The sequence below is a fragment of the Pongo abelii genome, chromosome 1 (genome assembly GCF_028885655.2).
Source record: "Pongo abelii isolate AG06213 chromosome 1, NHGRI_mPonAbe1-v2.0_pri, whole genome shotgun sequence".
Classification (NCBI taxonomy): domain Eukaryota; kingdom Metazoa; phylum Chordata; class Mammalia; order Primates; family Hominidae; genus Pongo; species Pongo abelii.
In genome coordinates this window covers 99,103,357-99,117,756 of record NC_071985.2, presented here as the reverse complement: position 1 = coordinate 99,117,756, position 14,400 = coordinate 99,103,357, and the positions used below count along the sequence as shown (strand labels likewise).

The 14,400-nt window shown below is 45.1% G+C and overlaps 1 protein-coding gene across 6 annotated transcripts in view; it reads left to right on the top strand.

The window, feature by feature from the left end:
• Positions 1 to 14,400, top strand: part of TUFT1 (tuftelin 1) — a 42,047-nt gene that overhangs the window by 794 nt on the left and 26,853 nt on the right.

The window sequence follows — 14,400 nt, the reverse complement described above, 5'->3', positions numbered from 1 at the left end:
CCCGCTTGTAGTTCTCCTGTTTTCCTCCCTCTGTCTGCCTACCGATAGCTTCCTGGGACGGTGTGTTAGTTTTGCTGCCGTCTCCAGCCCCTGGCCCTGGGATAGTGGAGGAAGGGGATGCAGAACCCGGGCTGAGAAGGGGAGGGAAGTGACCCAAGCGAAGGCTTCTGGACGGGGAGAGGGTTGCAACCTCCACCTCCTGGTTTCAGTAGATCCTCCTACCTCAGCCTCCCCAAGTAGCTGAGACTATAGGCGCACGCCACCACACCTGACTAAATTTTTTTTTTTTTTTTTTTTTGGTAGAGATGGGATTTCACCATGTTGCCCAGGCTAGTCTCGAACTCCTGGGCTCAAGCAGTCTGCCCACCTTGGCCTCCCAAAGGCTTGGGATTACAGACATGAGTCACTACATCTGTCCCCTTCTACTTTTTCTTGATGTTTTTGCTGTTTGTCTGGTGGGGCAGAAAAAATTACTAAGAGAAAATAGTGGACAAGGAATTCAGATGGTCTCCATCATAGGTTAGTTTGAAGCTAACCAGAGACCTCTAGAGCAAGGGAGAGACAGAAATTCCCTTTTATTCCTTTTTTCTAGGCTGAACTTGAGACTTATTTTACTCCAAAGCTGGGGATGAAGTAATCATTGCCCAGATCTGATCTTGGAGACATTCCTGGGCCCTTAAGGGTGGGGAGGAGATGGTGAACAGTCAGGACACAGGCCTTGTCCTGGATTCCTCTTCTCTGAGCCAACTTGCAGACAGAATTTATGGCTCTGGACAACCCCCAGGAATCTGTGATATATTCACACCACTGAATGGGTGCTCAATGCATGTGCAAAGTGAGTCAATAAATAAATGAACAGATGTTTCTTCCGGAGTCAGAGTGTAGACAGTTGAACTGATTAGAGATCCTACTGGGAGTGAGGGCCCTGGGACTCTGTTGGTGTTTCCCCACTAGCCAGGCTGTGTGCCTTAGTGTATCACATGTGGACATGGACATAGGGCCAATACACTCTCTGGGATGTTTTTATTGTTGGAGGCAGATGCAGCAGGTACAAGGAGCCAGTGTTTTTCAGAACTGCAGACCATAACCACTAGTGGGTCTGAGATCAACTTAGTAGGTCAGACCAGCATTAAAAAAGAAATAGAATTAACACTCTTAGAGTGTTAGGATAGACATTTTTGGTAGAACTTTTATTTCAGTTATATGTGTGTGTATTATATATGTTTGTGTTTGTTTACTGGGTCTTGATGTGAAATATGTTTTTGAGATTGAAAAGTTTTGCAAGCCACTGTGGAAGTTATATTGGCAAATAAAAGAACAAATAAACACCAAACTCCTTTTTACTAGATACTTCCATTAACTTCCTTTGGTTATAAACAACAGAGAATGACTCCAGCTAAACTAAGCAGATGAGGAAATTATTAGAAGGAAATAGAGCAGTTCACAGAATTTAAGGGAAAGCTTAGAAAGCCCTAACCAAGGATGTTCTGGGGCCTGGGTAAATGGAACGATGGAGGCTTACTACTATTAGTGAATTGGTTCCAGCTGTTTTAGGTCTCTGCACCATTATGCTCAAGATTCCAGGGAGAAAGTACCATTGTCCCTTGGCCCCCAGTTGTCCAGAGCAGGACAGAGTTCCTTGATGGGTAGGCCCCCCAGATTACAGTGATGGAAGGAGATTCTCCAAAGACCCAAGTGTTGTTATCAGTGGAGGGGAATGGAAGCTGTGTGGCAAAAGAACGGATGTCTGTGACATTAGACTTTACCATGGATGATCTCTGATTTCATTTCCCTCCTTCCCTCTCTTCCTTCTTTCCATCCTTCTTTAAATCACTTTTTTTTTTTTTTTTTTGAGACAGGGTCTCACTCTGTTGCCCAGGCTGGAGTGCAGTGGTGTGATCATAGCTCACTGCAGCCTTGAACTCCTGGACTCAAGGGATCCTTTCACCTCAGCCTCCCAAGTAGCTGGGATCACAGGCATACTCAACATGTTTAGCTAATTTTTCATTTTTCGTAGATATGGGTTCTCACTATGTTGCCCAGGCTAGTCTTGAACTCCTGGTTTAAAGTAATCTTCCTGCCTCGGCCTCTCAAAGTGCTGGGATTACAGGTGTGCACCACTGCACCTGGCCTTAAATCACCTTTTTTTTTTCGGGAGGAGGATGGAGTCTCACTCTGTCACCCAGGCTGGGTTGCAGTGGCACAATCTTGGCTCACTGCAACCTCCATCTCCCTGGTTCAAGCAGTTCTCCTGCCTCAGCCTCCTGAGTAGCTGGGATTACAGGCATGGGCCACCATGCCCAGCTAATTTTTGTACTTTTACTAGAGATGGGGTTTCATCATGTTGGCCAGGTTGGTCTCAAACTCCTGACCTCAAATGATCTGCCCGCTTCGGCCTTCCAAAGTACTGGGATTACAGGCGTGAGCCACCGTGCCTGGCCTCTTAAATCACTTTTTATCAAAGGAACATATGTGCATGATTTTAAAGTATCAAAGTATCAATAATATCAAAAGGCTTTTAAAAGAAAATAGCAGTCCCCTGCTACAAGTTCCACTTCATGGAAGTTACCACTTTCTACTCTTTGAGCTGTTTTGTGTTTACCTCCATGTTTCTAAATAATATGCTTACAGTGATTTTAATTGGTTTATCAGTTTTAGACATCTATTGACTTCTGTTGTAGGAATTATAGGAAAATCTATACCCCCACCCCTCACATGCTTCCTTCCCATCCTCCCAGTGTAATTGTATTACAATTTTTGGTAATGTAATAAACCATAGTTTCTGTTAATAGCATTGTGGTCAAGAGCATGGCTCTGGGCTGAGTGCAGTGGCTCACGTCTGTAATCCCAGCACTTTGGGAGGCTGAGGCAGGTGGATCACCTGAGATCAGGAGTTCGAGACCAGCCTGACCAACATGGCAAAACCCCATCTCTACTAAAAATACAAGATTAGCCAGGTGTGGTGGTACGCACCTATAATCCCAGCTACTTGGGAGGCTGAGGCAGGAGAATCGTATGTACCCGAGAGGTGGCGGTTGCAGTGAGCTGAGATCAACGCCATTGTACTCCAGCCTGGGCAACAAGAGTGAAACTCCATCTCAAACAAACAAACAAAAAAAAGAGCATGGCTCTGGGAATCTGACTAAGGTGGGCTCTAATCAGGCTTTGATGTCTGCTTTGCCCAAGCTCACTTAGGCAAATTACTTAATTTCTTCATTCTTAGTTTTCTCACTTGTAAAACTGGGATAATAATTGCACCCTTCTCATAAGGTAGTTGTGAGGATTAAATTAGATAATACACACAAAATATGAAGCACAGTGCCTGGCATGTGGTAAGTACTCAGAGGTTAGCTATTATTTTCTATTTCTACTGGCTTGCACTAGACTATATTAACCTCCTGTAAGCAACCAGCCAAGGGATGGAGGAAGAGTCTGGGAACTCTCTGGTTTGGGCAAGGTTTGCTCCTCCTCATTATGCTGACTTTTGTTTATTCCTGTTTCTTTCTCGTTTCCTTGATGATCCAGGTCCCTCAACCAGTGGAGAGTCCCAGGGGTGAGAGGAAGGCCTACAGATAGACCCAGGGTGAAGACCTGAGTAACCTTTGCTAGTCCTACTCAGCCGGTACTGGTCTTAGACTGATGATGGGTCAGGGTTCATATTTTGGCATCTCTCCCTGGGCATCTTTCCTCTTCTTTTTTAGACCTCATGACCAAGGCAGCTGGTGTCCCCTACTGCTCTGGTTTCTTTAAGTAATATATCAGTTTTATCTTTCCTTAGAATATTTGCATTTTTTTCTTTTTTTTTTTTCTACAGCATCTTTTTATTGTCTTTACCATTACTTTAATGCATTTTGAAATTTACATTAATTGGGAACTATTTGCATTTTTTCATCCTCTCTCTCTTTTTCTTTTCCTTTTTTTGGATTTGTCTTGGCCAGAGAGCTTCTCTCAACACCTGGGTATACTCGGAATTTTTTTATCAGCTGCAATCTGAAGACTTGTCTTTACTATGGAATAGGTGACATTCCTTTAGGGCCTCAGAAGCTCAAGTAGTTTAATACCAAGTCTTTCCAGAGCCTCACTCTCTTTTATTTTTTAAATTAGAACTGTGATTTATTGAAGCCTTACCATGAGCTTCATATAATTTTTTATGAACAGCTTTATTGAGATATAATTCATATACCCCATTTAAAGTATATAACCAAGTGGTTTTTAGTACAGTCACAGAGTTGTGCAATCATCAATAAATCAATTTTAGAACATTTTCCTTACCTTATAAAGAAATCCTGACCCATTAGCAGTCACTCCCCATTTCCCCCCAATCTCCCTCAGCCCTAGGCAGCCACCAGTCTACTTTTTTTCTCTATGGATTTACCTATTGTGGATATTTAATATAAATGTAATCATCGGTATATGATCCTTTGTGACTGGCATCTTTTATTAGAATGATATTTTCAAGGTTCATCCATGTTGTAATGTGAATCAGTACTTCATTCCTTCTTATGGCTGAATAATATTCCATTATTTAGATGTATTACAACTGTGTTCGTCATGGATAAATGCTGGTGGACATTTGGGTTCTTTCTACTTTTTGGCTATCATTTATAATGCTGCTACGAACTTTGGTGTACAAGTTTTTGTGTGGAAATATATTTTCATTTCTCTTGGAGAGGAATACCTAGGAGTGGGATTGCTGGGTCAGAATATTTGCATTTTAAAGGAGGATTCATCTGTAGCCATTGCTGCTTACTCCAGAGGACTGAATGTATTCTAAAACGTGGAAGTCCTGGTTCTATGACATCTGAGTGTGGGGGAAAACTGCTGAGCAGAGGAGCCTTTCAAGTTTGGTGGCTGCCTGTTCCTTCTACTCATGAAACTTGTCCTAAACTCAGCCCATAAATTTCTCCTCACACCATCCCATCTCTCCCATTTATTGCCAGGTTCTCACTTTCAGGAGCACTGCATTTTTCTGATGTCACCAAGCCTGCCAGGAATTTGGGGAATGCTGGGCTTTGCCGGAGAAGGAAGGATCTCCTCTGAGTGAGGAGAGTTACCTCATCATCAGGCATTTGGCGCTAACATTTGCCCATAGTTTTCCAGGGTGAAGGGGGGCGTGCACCCAGATGGTTTCAGTTCCAGACACGTGTGCTCAGAGAGGTGGGATGAGCTTCCTTGCCCACTAGTAATTATGGTGCATGCCTCTTTGGGTCAAAGTGCAGAGGCTTGTGAAATACCTTTGTTTTCTAGGGGTTGGGAAGGTTCAGTTGCGGAAATAGGTATGTGCCAGGAAGGCTGGTGGCCCAGATTTAAGCCTGGCCAGCAGAGGCAGGAAGTAGAGGAGACAATATAGGGTAGGAAGGGGATGAGTTGATGAAGGAAGAAAAGAGACGTGGTTTTCTTGGGTCTGGGGCACAGAAGCAAAAATCACTAAGCAGGTAGTCAGAGACTAGAGAGGGCAGAGCCACTCCCTTTGATGCAGAGGGGGCACTGAGGAACTTGCCCTTTCGTTCCAGGTTTGCTGGTTGCTAGGCAGGTGTCCTAGAGAGAGACTGGCTTAGCAAGTGGGTGTCTCCTTCAGAGTTGGTTCAGGAGCTCACTTCCCTCTACGGACACACTGTCACTGCTAGGCCCAGTGTTTTCCTTTGTTAGGGCTCCAAGTAATGAGAAAGGCTGCCCCATGTAGGGTGCCACCTCAAATCCTTTTTCTCATTTCACCTCACAGTAACCCTGGTGAGCCCTCTACATAGTGCCTGTCCAGCCCATGCCTCTGGGTAGGCAGCCACATGAAAAGCAAACACCTGTTTTGTTGGCTAATCTGGGGAGGAAGAAAGGGAGTGATTCTTTGTGTCATACTCCACAAAGGACCATCTCTGGCCTAGGCAGCACTGCAGAAGGCAGGACCATGTACCTGAGACTGATGAGCTGAGTCGGGTGCGAGCCTCACTCAAGGAGAGGGTAGGCACCCACCTATCCCATCCGGCTCTGTTCTTTGAGTTTATGAGACTTCCTTCATCCTGATCACTTGGGTGCCATTGTTACAAGGGGCTGGCTATTCCTACTTTTCTTTTTTCTTTTTTCTTTTTTTTTTCTTTTTTTGAGGCGGAGTCTTGCTCTGTCACCAGGCTGGAGTACAGTGGCCCAATCTTGGCTCACTGCAGCCTCCACCTCCCAGGTTCAAGTGATTCTCCTGCCTCAGCCTCCCAAGTAGCTGGAGCTATGGGCATGCGCCACCACGCCCAGCTAATTTTTGTATTTTTAGTAGAGACGGGGTTTCATCCTGTTGGCCAGGATGATCTCAATCTCTTAACTTCGTGATTCACCTGCCTCGGCCTCCCAAAGTGCTGGGATTACAGGCGTGAGCCTCTGTGCCCAGCCTCCCATCTTTCAAAGTGGGGAAACTGAGGTGACTGCTCCTCCAGCAGCTTGAGAGGCCATGTACACTTGGGGTGGGAAAGTGGGTGGGATTGAGGGGCAAAGTGGGGGAAGAGTGGGATACAGGGTGAAGATGAATTAAGGTTGCTGGTTTCCAGCTCAGGAGCAATCTCCACTTCCTTTAGTTCCTCTTAGAAAGAACCTTACACTTGACTCCTACCCAGTCCTAGTGAGCCCTGTAAAACCTGGGGAGTGAGAGCTGGGGGAACGCAGGCTTTTCCCTATTCACATGATCCTGTGATGTGAGAACTCTGCACCTCTCTCCTTATCTCCCTGGGGCCTCCCTGTTTATCTCCTTATCTCTACTATGGCGTCTTGATCTCTAACCCCTCAGCTATGTGTTTACCCCCTCCCTGCTTTGAGGAGTGAGTCAGAGTTGGAGATTTGTTTGAACAGAGTGGTGAGGCTGCCTATAATTTGGAGGTAGCTGGGCTTCTCCCAAAAATGTTTATGAGGTTAGAGGCTGCTTACCTTGTGATTAGCACTGCTCCTTTTTCCCTAGAGAAGAAGGCTCCACTTCTCATCTTGCCTTTTAGAGTCCCTAGTGGAGACCCCCCTGCCAGATATTTTTGGGGTGTTCCTAAAGCTCCCTGGAGCCTGCTCACAGTCCTGAGGAAATGCAAGCCTGCTCCAGAAAACAACTAAGTGCACCAAGCAGAGAGGAGCCCCAGGATTTGCTCCTTGACTCTGGGTTGGGGGTGCAGGCCAAGGTCTGTGGCCTTGTTGACTAAGATGCATTCTCCAGTTCTGGAGGATGAGGTGCCAGAGAGAGCCCTAGGTTTTTCATCAGCTCCATTAGACAATTTACCTCATCTACCCTCTTCCCTTGCAGACTTTCCAGAGCTACTTGGGAGAGTAGTGCTGCTTCACCCATGTGAAGAGATTTATAGTTTGCAAATCACTTTTACATCATTCTTGCACATCTATCTACTCTTCCTAAAATGTCGGTTGTGGAATTATCACCCTCATTTTACAGACAGAAAACTGAGGCTCAGAGAGATTTAAGTGATTTGCTCAAGGATTAATGGTCATCAATCAGGACTCAGACATCCTGCCTCTGACTTCAAGTTTAGTACTTTGTTTTGAAACAGAGTCTCGCCCTGTCACCTGAGTTGGAGTGCATGGCACAGTCTTGGCTCACTGCCGCCTTGACCTTATGGGCTTAATTGATCCTCTCACCTCAGCTTCCCTAGTAGCTGGGACTGCGGGTGTGCACCACCACGCCAGGCTAATTTTTGTACTTTTTGTAGAGACAGGGTTTCATTATGTTGCCCAGGCTGGTCTCAAACTCCTGGACTCAGGCGATCTGCCCTCCTGGGCCTCCCAAAGTGCTGGGATTACAGGCGTGAGCCAACATGCCTAGCCAAGTTTAGTACTTTTTCTTTCCTTCCCTTTATATGTTTTATTATAGGAGTGTCACAGGGCTCACTGCACCTCTCTCCTTATCTCCCTGGGGCCTCTGCCTCCCCGGTTCAAGCGATTCTCCTGCCTCAGCCTCCCGGGCAACTGGGATTACAGGTGCCCACCACCACACCTGGCCAGTGTTTTGTATTTTTAGTAGAGATGGGGTTTCACCATGTTGGCCAGGCTGGCCTTGAACTCCTGACCTCAGGTGATCCACCTGCCTTGGCCTCCCAAAGTGCTGAGATTATAGGCGTGAGCCACTGTGCCCAGCCCAAATTGTTTGTTTGTTTGTTTGTTTGTTTTTTTGAGACAGAGTCTCACTCTGTCGCCCAGGCTGGAGTGCAATGGCGTGATCTTGGCTCACTGCAGCCTCTGCCCCTTGGGTTTAAGTGATTCTCCCACCTCAGCTTCCCGAGTAGCTGGGATTACAAGCATGCATCACCAGGCCCAGCTAATTTTTATATTTTCAGTGGAGACGGGGTTTCACCATGTTGACCAGGTTGGTCTCAAACTCCAGACCTCAAGTGATCCGCCTGCCTCGGCCTTCCAAAGTGCTGGGATTACAGACGTGAGCCGCCACACCCGGCCCCAGCTTGCTTTTTCACTTAACACGTATTTTGAGATTTATTCCTGTCAATGCATGTTGCATAGTTCATTTATTTTCACAGCTGAATAGTAGTTCATTGTACTAATATGTCAGGGTTTATTCATTCATTTTCTAATTAGCCAGGCACGGTGGTGCACGCCTGTAGTCCAGCTGCTTAGGAAGCTGAGGTGAGAGGATCAATTGAGCCTGGGAGGTCAAGGCTGCAGTGAGGCATGATCATGCCACTGCACTCCCGCCTGGGTGACACAGTGAGACCCTGTCTCAAAAATAATAATAATAATATATAATTTAAAAATTTGTTTTCTTGTCAGTGGGCCATCTGGGTGGTTTCTGGTATTTTGCCATTGCATGCAATGCTACTGTGAACATATTTCTACATGTCTTATCTTTATATTTCTGTAAATGTAATGAAATCCCCCCAAAATAGCTCATTAGCATTTTAATTTGCATTTTCCTTTACTGGTGAGGTTGAGCATCTTTCCTATTCCATTAGCCACTTGTTATTTCTTTTTAGAGTTGCCTTCTTAGTCTTTGCTCAGTTTTTCCTTGACCTTCCTCTGCTACTTTTCTGTGTCTGCTTTTTCCAGTATTCCATACTGCTCCTCTAAACTGAAGAGCTGGAGTTTCTCAAAGGGAATTGGGAAAATCCCTGAACATATCACCTGGAACTCATGCAACAACATATTTTTTTGAGAACCTATTCTAGGCCAGGCTTTGTGCTAAATAAGCTATCCATGTCTTCAAGGAGCTTATGATTTTATCAGGAGAGATGAATGAATGGTTACAAAAGAATGGGCTCCTTGTTAAAGTGCAGGATATGTAGGTTGCAGTAGGTGCTCTGACTGAGAGAGGAGTGCTGGGATAAGGGTTGGACCCTCAGAGAGGAGATGCCTTGAAGGCTGAGCAGGAATTCTCCAAGGAGGCAAGGGAGGAGAGGATACCCTGGTCGGAGAAAGCAACATGCGCACCTCTGGGGAGGTGGGAGCACGTATTGCACTGGAAGACCCGTTAGCAGAAACAGACTTGGATTTGGATGCCTTCTACAATTGGATCAGGAAAAAGTTGGGGATAGAGTGCAGGGTACATGGGGATACTGGAGGGAGTCAAAACATTTTATGTGGTATAGACTGTGACGGTCCTGATCATAAGGGGACTCTAATACCATAATAAGGAGTTTTTGATTTTTTGTTTTTAAAAACATTTAATAGTAACATATATACAGAAAAATATATACATCACAAATGTACAGTCAAGTAATTTTCACAAACTAGACGCATTCCTGTAAGCAGCACCCAGATCAAGAAACAAATCATACGGGCACTGCAGAAGCCCCCTCATGTCCCCTTCTAATTACCACTTACCTCCACCTCAAGGGTAACCACTATCCTGACTTCTAAAGTGCAAATTATATTAGTTTTGCTTATTTTTGTGCTTTTTATATAAGTGGAATCATATAGTATACTTTTGTGTCTGGATTCTTTTGCTTAACATCTTTGTGAGATTTACTGATGTTGCATGTACAGTGCTTCATTCTTTTTCATTGTTGTACAAAGTTCCATTGTATGAATATATTGCAATTTATTCTACTCTTGCTGAACATGTGGGTAATTTCTGGTTTGAGGCTATTATGAAAAATGCTACTGTGAACTTTCTAGTATACGTGCTTTTATGGGAAACATATGTATGTGCCAGGGCAAAGGGAAAGCCCCTCCTTCACCCTCGGAAGTTTTGCTGAAAATCACTGACAAAAGAAAATAGGAAAAAAGGCCCGGGCGCGGTGGCTCACGCCTGTAATCCCAGCACTTTGGGAAGCCGAGGCGGGTGGATTACCTGAGGTCAGGAGTTCGAGAGCAGCCTGCCCAACATGGTGAAACCCCGTCTCTACTAAAAATACAAAAATTAGCTGGGTGTGGTGGGACACGCCGGTAATCCCAGCTACTCCAGAGGCTGAGGCAGGAGAATTGGTTGAGCCCGGGAGGCGGAGGTTGCAGTGAGCCGAGATCGTGCCACTGCACTCCAGCCTGGCCGACAGAGCAAGAGAGACTCTGTCTCAAAAAAAAAAAAAAAAAAGGCATACAGATTTATTTGATCATAGTTTTAGGTGACATAGGAACCTTCCGAATGAAAACCCAAATATACAGAGGAAAACATCCATTCTTTCTTAATTTTCGATTTTTATTATTTTTTAAAAGCTAGCCTTACTGAATCAGAAGCAGTCCATTCTTAGATTTGAAAAAGTATAGGCAGCTGTGTAGAAGTATGATTGGACAAAAAGGGTATGATCTAATGCTAAGAGACTAAATGGGGAAACCCAGCAAGGCCTGTCTATCTAGATTGTTCTTGACCTCTCTAAGCATTCCTTCTGGGTATGAGACAGGGCCCTCTCTGGAATGGGGGTCTTATGACTTCAAATCAAGCAAGGTGGGTCAGATAATTTTTTTTTTTTTTTTAGATGGAGTCTTGCTCTTGTCCCCAGGCTGGAGTGCAGTGGCATGATCTTGGCTCACCGCAACCTCCACCTCCCAGGTTCAAGCGATTCTCCTGCCTCAGCCTCCTGAGTAGCTGGGACTACAGGCACCCGCCACCACGCCTGGCTAATTTTTTTATTTTTAGTAGAGATGGGGTTTCACCATGTTGGCCAGGCTGGTCTCGAACTCCTGACCTCGTGATCTGCCCACGCCTCCCAAAGTGCTGAGATTACAGGCATGAGCCACTGCACCCGGCCAGATAATTTCTTTATGGTTAGCTTTTAATAGAAAGAGAGGAGGAAAGTCAGAGTAATATTTTTAGGTTTTATGGCTGGCTTTGGGGCAAAGGGGTTCTGGTTTCTATGACCCACCTTGAGAAGAGGGATTCTGGTTTCTATGGCTAGCCCTGCATCGGGGAGGGGAGGAATGAAAGGCCAGAAAAGAGGTCAGGAGAAAGTCAGAGAAAACTTTTTTCTTCCGAGGCCTTCATTTTGGGGTATCATATTCTGAGATCCTACATTTGCATTTCTGTTGGGTAGAGTAACTAGTGGTGGAATTGCTGTGCCTTAGAGTACTTTTGTGTTTATCTTTGGTCGATGCTTCTGAATTTTCCAGCGATTGTGATGCTGCGCAATCCCAGCATCAGTGTCTCAGAGTGTCGGTTGTTCCACATCTGCTGAACACTTCGTATTTTTATTTGTATCCATTTCATGTTAGTCATTCTGATAGGTATTTTGTGGCATTGTTTTGTGGTTTTACTTTCCAGTTCTTTGATAATGCCTGATGAAGTTGAACCCCTTGTCATATGTTTATTGACTGTTTGGGTATCCTCATGATGATGTGTCTGTTGGCATCTTCTGCCTGTTTTTCTATTGGGCTGCATGTCTGGCTGGCTGTCTCTCTTTCTTTAAGTAAACATTTTATTTTGAAATAATTTTAAATTTACAGAAAAGTTGCAAAGATAGTACAGAGAACTCTTATATACCCTTCATCCAGTTTTCCCACAATGTTAACATCTTATGTCACCATGGCACGTTTGTCATTTAAAGAAATTAATGTTGGTACAATGCTGTTAACAAAGTTGTAGACTACCTGGATCTTTTTTCTGATCCAGGATTCAGTCCAGGATCCCATGTTAATCATTTTGTTTAGTAGGAATTCTTTATATATTCTGGACATCTTTTGTCAGATATACATATAGTGAATTTCTTCTGCTCTGTGAGTTGCCATGCACTGTTTTTTTTAATTTTATTTTATTGTTATTGAGATAGAGTCTTGCTCTGTTGCCCAGGTCGGAGTGCAGTGGCATGATCTTGGCTCACTGCAACCTCTGCCTCCTGGGTTCAGGCAGTTCTCCCGTCTCAGCCTCCTGAGTAGCTGGGACTACAGGCGCGTGCTACCACACCCGGCTAATTTTTGTATTTTTAGTAGAGATGGGGTTTCAACATGTTGGCCAGGCTGGTCTCGAACTCCTGACCTTGTGATCTACCCACCTTGGCCTCCCAAAGTGCTGGGACTGTGAACCACTGTGCCCAGCCCTTTTTTTTTTTTTTGAGACAGAGTCTCACTCTGTTGCCCAGACTGGAGTGCAGTAGCACAATCTTGGCTCGCTGCAACCTCTGCCTCCAGAGTTCAAGTGATCCTCCTGCCTCAGCCTCCTGAGTAGCTGGGACTACAGGCATGTGCCACCACTCCCGGGTAATTTTTGTATTTTTAGTAGAGACGGGGTTTCAGCATGTTGGCCAAGCTGGTCTTGAACTCCTGACCTCAGGTGATCTACCCGCCTCAGCCTCCCAAAGTGCTGGGGTTACAGGTGTGAGCCACCACACCAGCCCTCTTAGCAGTGTCTTTTGATGAATAAAAGTTATAAATTTTAAGGCCGGGCATGGTGGCTCACACCTGTAATCCCAGCACTTTGGGAGGCCAAGGCGGGTGGATCACATGAGGTCAGGAGTTCAAGACCAGCCTGGGCAACATGGCGAAACCGCGTCTCTATCAAAAATACAAAAACCTAGCCAGATATGGTGGTGCACACCTGTAATCCCAGCTACTCAGGAGGCTGAGGTAGGAGGATTGCTTGAACTGGGGAGTCAGAGGGTGCGGTGAGCCAAGATTGTGCCATTGCATTCCAGCCTGGGTAACAGAATGAGACTCCTTCTCAAAAAAAAAAAAAAAATTATAAGGCATACACTAACATTTTAATAGTGGCTGTTTCTGGGTGGCAGGATTATAAATGCTTGTTTTCTTCATTATATTCTTTTTGTCCCTGAAAGTACTTGAAGGAATATTAATTCCTTTTTTTTTTTTTTTTTTGAAGAAAAAAGATAATTATAGGTCGGGCATGGTGGCTCACACCTGTAATCCAAGCACTTTGGGAGGCCGAGGCAGGCAGATCACGAAGTCAGGAGTTTGAGACCAACCTGGCCAACATGGTGAAACCCCTTCTCTACTAAAAATACAAAAATTAGCCGGACGTTGTGGTGGGCGCCTATAGTCCCAGCTACTTGGGAAGCTGAGGCAGGAGAATCGTTTGAACCCAGGAGGCAGAGGTTGCCGTGAGCTGAGATGGTGCCATTGCACTCCAGCCTGGGTGACAAGGTGAGACTCCGTCTCAAAAAAAAAAAAAAAAAGATAATTATAGATTCACGTGCAGTTATAAGAAATAATAGAATTCCCCCGTATCCTTTATTCCATTTTTTCCAGTGGTAACATCTTGCAAAACTGTGGTACTCTATCACAACCAGGATATTGGCATTGATACAGTCAAGCTATGGAACATTTCCATCACCAAAAGGACCCCTCATGTTGCCCTTTGAGAGCCACACCCACTTCCCTCCTCCCCCCACTTTCTTCTTAACTCCTAGTAACCACTAGTCCTTTTCCCATTTCTATAACTTTGTTTTTTAAAAAATGTTACACAAGTGAAATTATACAGCATGTAAACTTTTGTGACTGGCTTTTGTCACTCAGCAAATTCTCTGAGAGTGTTGTTGCATGTATCAATAGTTTGATCCTTTTTATTGCTGAGTAGTATTCCACAATAACAGATGTGCCACAGTTTGTTTAACCAGTTCTCTACTGAAGGCATCTGGGTTGTTTCTAGTTTTTGGCTGTTACAAATAAAGCTGCTTTTTCCCTTTCCTTTCCCCTTTCCCCTTCCCTTCCCTTTCCTTCCTTTACCGTTTCCCTCCCTGCCTTACCTTCCCTTCCTTTCCCCTCCCCCTCCCCATCTCCTCCCTTCCCACCCCCCAGCTCCTCTCCTCAGGGTCCTACTCCGTAGCCCAGGCTGGAGTGCCGTGGTGTGATCACAGCTCGCTACAGCCTCAACCTCCCCAGCTCAAGTAATCCTCCTACCTCAACCTCCTGAGTTTCTGGGACAACAGGCACACAACACCATGCTGGATAAGAAAAAAACATGTTTTTTTGAAGAGAGGCGGCAACTTTGTTGCCCAGTCTGGTCTCAAGCTCCTGGCCTCAAGCAATCCTCCC